This window comes from Octopus sinensis, linkage group LG3 (assembly GCF_006345805.1).
Source record: "Octopus sinensis linkage group LG3, ASM634580v1, whole genome shotgun sequence".
NCBI classification, from domain to species: Eukaryota; Metazoa; Mollusca; class Cephalopoda; order Octopoda; family Octopodidae; genus Octopus; species Octopus sinensis.
The window spans coordinates 52,519,988-52,524,987 of record NC_042999.1 but is presented as its reverse complement, the minus strand read 5'-3'; the positions used below and the strand labels follow the sequence as shown (position 1 = coordinate 52,524,987).

The 5,000-nt window shown below is 38.7% G+C and overlaps 1 protein-coding gene and 1 long non-coding RNA gene across 3 annotated transcripts in view; one reads left to right on the top strand and one right to left on the bottom strand.

Annotated features, from left to right (window-relative positions):
• Positions 1 to 5,000, bottom strand: part of LOC118762447 — a 14,978-nt gene that overhangs the window by 2,755 nt on the left and 7,223 nt on the right. The window lies entirely within an intron of this gene.
• LOC115209454 (solute carrier organic anion transporter family member 2A1-like) overlaps positions 3,728 to 5,000 on the top strand; it is a 57,080-nt gene continuing 55,807 nt past the window's right edge. For both annotated transcript variants that reach the window (XM_029777880.2, XM_036500982.1), the window contains exon 1: positions 3,728 to 4,456. The gene's annotated coding sequence lies outside the window, so the exon portion shown is untranslated. The remainder of the gene's footprint in view (positions 4,457 to 5,000) is intronic.

Sequence of the window (5,000 nt, the reverse complement as noted above, 5' to 3'; positions counted from 1 at the left end):
CGTAAATAGAGAAGAGATAATTGATGCATTCGGACGGTTTATCATAGCAAAAGACGAATTCTTTTTTAAGATGGAATATATGACAGACAAAACGTTGGGTAAACGTCATAGAGAACATAAATCATATTTTGACTAGATAAATCAGTTCTCTAACACTTCTGAAACATTTTATTGTTACCTTTCAGATACGACATTTCATGTGAAACAACCTAATATTTATAATATAATATTAATGGATGGTTAGTAGACCATCACCACCATCGCCAATACCACAGCCTCCTGGCCTTTTGTGTTGCAGACATCCAGGTCAGGTGTCTCCTCAGAGAAGAATATCCTCCCTTCTTTTCACAAATTATGACCCCCCCCCCAAAAAAAAAGTCATCGCTGATGCACTACCGGTTCCGGCGAAGAGGATCTTTTTAAACAAATTTTTATCATTCTTTTTACTTAAAAAATGAATGTATGTGAATATGTTTCCATTCACTCACGCGCCTATATATGCGGGAATAAACGTACATCGTATATACCTACCAGTCTGTGCCACAAACATACACACACACTTACACACACACATCCGAGCGACCACTTTTGCAAGTGTCCGAAAGAAATGGGTCACAACCCGAAATATAGCAACACAAAGTAAAACTGCAACAAGGATTTGTTATGTTTCCCTTTCCTTTTGTGTTAACGTAATACATTCTTGCATTGTTCCAGCCTTACATAACAAAGCTCTTCAAAGTTATACGTTATACCACACAATGCTACACCAAAAGTATTTCCTATATCTATATAATATTATATCATATTATATATATAGGCGCAGGAGTGGCTGTGTGGTAAGTAGATTGCTTACCAACCACATGGTTCCGGGTTCAATCCCACTGCGTGGCACCTTGAGCAAGTGTCTTTTATTATAGCCTCGGGCCGACCAAAGCCTTGTAAGTGGATTTGGTAGACGGAAGTTGAAAGAAACCCGTCGTATATATGTGTGTGTGTGTGTGTGTGTATGTATATGTTTGTGTATCTGTGTTTGCCCCCCCCCCAACATAGCTTGACAACCGATGCTGGTGTGTTTACGTCCCCGTCACTTAGCGGTTCGGCAAGAGAGAATAATTCCTGGGGTCTATTTGCTCGACTAAAAGCGGTGCTCCAGTATGGCCGCAGTCAAATGACTGAATCAGATTTCAAAATGTAACAACATGTGAAACGTTGGCGATTTTCTGCCTTTCGAATGGACTTTCCTATGTTTCTGAAGAAGTGCGTTGTTCGAAACGTTAAACCATCTGTATTTTCGTCCCTGAGCGTCTGCTAATACTTTACATGTACCACGTCCTAAGGTTGTTGTTTTTTTTTTTTTTGTTTTTCTTCTCCTCTTTTGGGATTTCCTATATATATATATATATATATATATATATATATTGAATTCAAATTACGATTAACGTAAACAAAGAAACAAAGTTTGCTTTAGAAGCGTTGAGATGTCTTAGAAAGTTAAAGAAGAGATTTTAAATTCTCAAACGCAGGATAATGCTAATAATATAGCCTGAACAGGATAAGCTACCCCTATTTTACAGAAAAGTGTTGGCGGCCGGCTGTATATATATATATATATACAATATACATATATTATATAAGTTGTATGTATATATATATATATATATATATATACAAAGTGAGAGAGAGAGAGGGGGAGGAGTTATTAATAAAGGATTATGAAACAAAGTACACGATATATACAAAGTGAGAGAGAGAGAGGGGGGAGGAGTTATTAATAAAGGATTATGAAACAAAGTACACGGACTTGCTGCACGGATAGGCGATAATATTTGCTAAGCTTTTTCACTTCAATCTATCAATCGACTGATTGAGTAAACGGAACTATGAAAGCACCTAAAATACACATGAGAAACGGCTGGAAGTCTATGGTGCAGAAATAAATAAATATACAAGGAACCTCCAGGATGAGGAAGAAAATGTCATTGCGTCATACAAGGGTAGAAAATGAGTCACATGACCAGCAGCTATCCAAAAATGTCAGTGAGGCACCAGATCCCCATGCCAGATTGCTAAAGTTATGTACGGTGCCATCTGCATGAAGTATTTCTCCAACAGTCATTTCCAATGCACACAATTACCAGAATTTATCCACATCTTTGAAAATAAGAAATATTTGTGGAACATTCTAATGAACATAGCAGCCTTGGGTAGGGTAAATAAGGCAAGGATTGTTGTATGGAACAAGGAAAAGAATTCATCCCTACGGCAGAGATCAGAGCCTGTGCAGATGCGGAAGTCTCCGGGAGAACTAAATAATAAACTTCCAGCTTTTATATCCAGGAGATAGATTCTCACTTGTCACTATTATAATGGATTAACTGAAATATGTAAAAACGCGTAAAAGTTTGCGAGTTCGATTTTCCGGCAGCCGTTGTGCTCTTGAGCATGTTACTCCAGTCCACTCAGCTGACAAAAAGTAGTTGTACCCACAATCCAAAGGGTTAGCCTTGTCACACTTTGTGTCATGCTGAATCTCCCTAAAGGTATGCGTGTCTGAGGAGTACTCAGCTACTTGCACGCTAATTTCAAGAGCCGGCTGTTCCATTAATTGAATTGACTCGAGCACTCGACGACATCAAAACCAATTTAACTTCATTATTTACATTATTTACATTATTTACATTATTTACATTCGACGGATATTTGTCCTCATCTTGTTTGTTGTTAGCACAACGCTTCGGCTGATATACCCTCCAGCCTTCTTCAGGTGTCTTGGGGAAATGTTGAACCTGGGTTCTCATTCATAAGGTATTTTTTGATGTTATTATTGTTAGTATTAGGTTCGAAATTTCCCCCAAGACACTTGAAGAAGGCTGAAGAGTATATCAGCAGAAACGTTGTGTTAAAAAAAAAAAGATGAGGACAAATATCCGTCGAATGGAAATAATGTAAATAATGTACATAATTCCTCATCTTTTAAATATAGAACTGCAATTTAACTTCGATCTGTAACCAACAGATTTACATAAAAATCGTAAAATGCTGGGGTTCTTTTAAAAAAAACTCAAAGCAAACTGATTCACAATTCCAGGGTTTCTCCACTAGAGGTTCCCGGGTTGAACATGCACATAACCCACTTATCACCAGATCAAGATAAGTTATGAACAACGGTGCTCCAACCATGATCATTCCATAATATCTTCTGCCATAGCATATCGAGAATTACGTTGTCCAATATGTCTATCATTTGTTTAAGTTAAGGTGTGATTTTAAAGCGATATCACTGCTATTTCTAGCATGTCAAGCGACCACTAGGAGACTCCCCCCACCCAACTGTCATCACCCCATACACTACATCCCAGGCACGTGACAATAGAATAGGATGCACTAAACTGAAGACTATTTTAACTCATTAGGATTGTAATTAATTAACTAACCTTCGCCCACTCTCGTCCCCTCCCTCCCTCTTTCCCTCCCTCTTATAACCTTGTCTTTCTCTCCTACTCTCGCTGTTTTGTCCTCATTCTCTCTTTCTTTCTCTCTCTTTCTCTCTCCCTCTTCTCTTTCGGTCTATGTCCCCCTCCCCACCGGCCATTTCCCCTCCGTAGGTTGACAGCTTTAGTTAATTCCTGTTAGTCTGCCGGCAGCAACGACAACAACAACAACAACAACAACAACAACAACACTTGCAGCCGTAGTAGCTGTGACAGCAGCAGCAGTAGTAGCAGCAGCAGCAGCACGACATAAACAATAAGTGTAGGAACAACAATAACAAGAACAACAACGGGATGTTCAACACTTCATACAATTATCACAGTCATTTACGGCAGAAACACCGACTACCACCACCACTGAAGTCATCATCATCACCATCATCATCACCATCATCATCATCATCATCACCATCATCAACAACAACCACTTCATCGTTAAAAAAAAGCGAACCGATTCGTTCATTAACACCAACGACTGGACGAAACAATAGAGCTTAGCAACAAACACTACCACCACCACCACCTCCACAACAACAACAACAACAATAGCAATAGCAGAACCAATGACAATATGCGCGACACCAGTAACAATAACACTAACAATACTGAAAGAATCTCTCCCTCACCGACCCCATTTTCCCACCAGGAGCACCACCAACGTCACCACCACTACCATTAACAACGCCATCTCCATCATCAACACCACCACCACCGACCACAACCTCAACACTAACAAAAACCAGCAGACTTGTCATTACAGCAGTCATTTACTGCAGAACACCGTTAAAAAACATCATTTAAGAATGTCACAGTAAAGCTAATATATCCATGACCTTCACTACAGAACAACAATAACAACAACAACATCAACAAACCAGGCTGAAATATCGACGAACCGTTGTTAAAAGTCTGAGAAACGCGGGGATACAGAAAATTTATTGAGAAATTAGAGTAAATTAGAGAAGGTAAGATTTTGTTTACTTTTTTTTGTTTTTCGTTTTTGTTTTTCGTTGCTCGACTTCTCAGAGAAGTATAAAAACCACAACTCTGATATATTCACGCATAGGTACGCCTGTATAAACACACACACGCTCGCTCGCATGCGCAGAAAAATGGGTTAAACATTGACTACAGCTGTTTCAGACGAGCTTTTCGTTTATAAATAATTCATATATGTATGTATGCACGTATATACGCACAACGACCTCGAACCCTCAAGAGTAAATGAGAGAGACAGAGACAAGCAGAAATAAGGAAAATGCCCCTTGTATTTGAATACTGCGCACATATTCTTTTAAAACACCTTCCACGCTGCAATTGTTTTCGTTCCAGCACGCAATCTCAGATCAAATCACTTGCTATGCGAGTACATCTCCGTAACTTTTCATTTAATTTTACCAAAATTTAATTTCTTTCCATACTTACAGTTGAAGAAGTCTCAATGACTGAAACCAGTACTGAAATGTTTTTTTATAAAATTATTTAGCATTTTCTACCTGACTTTTTTCC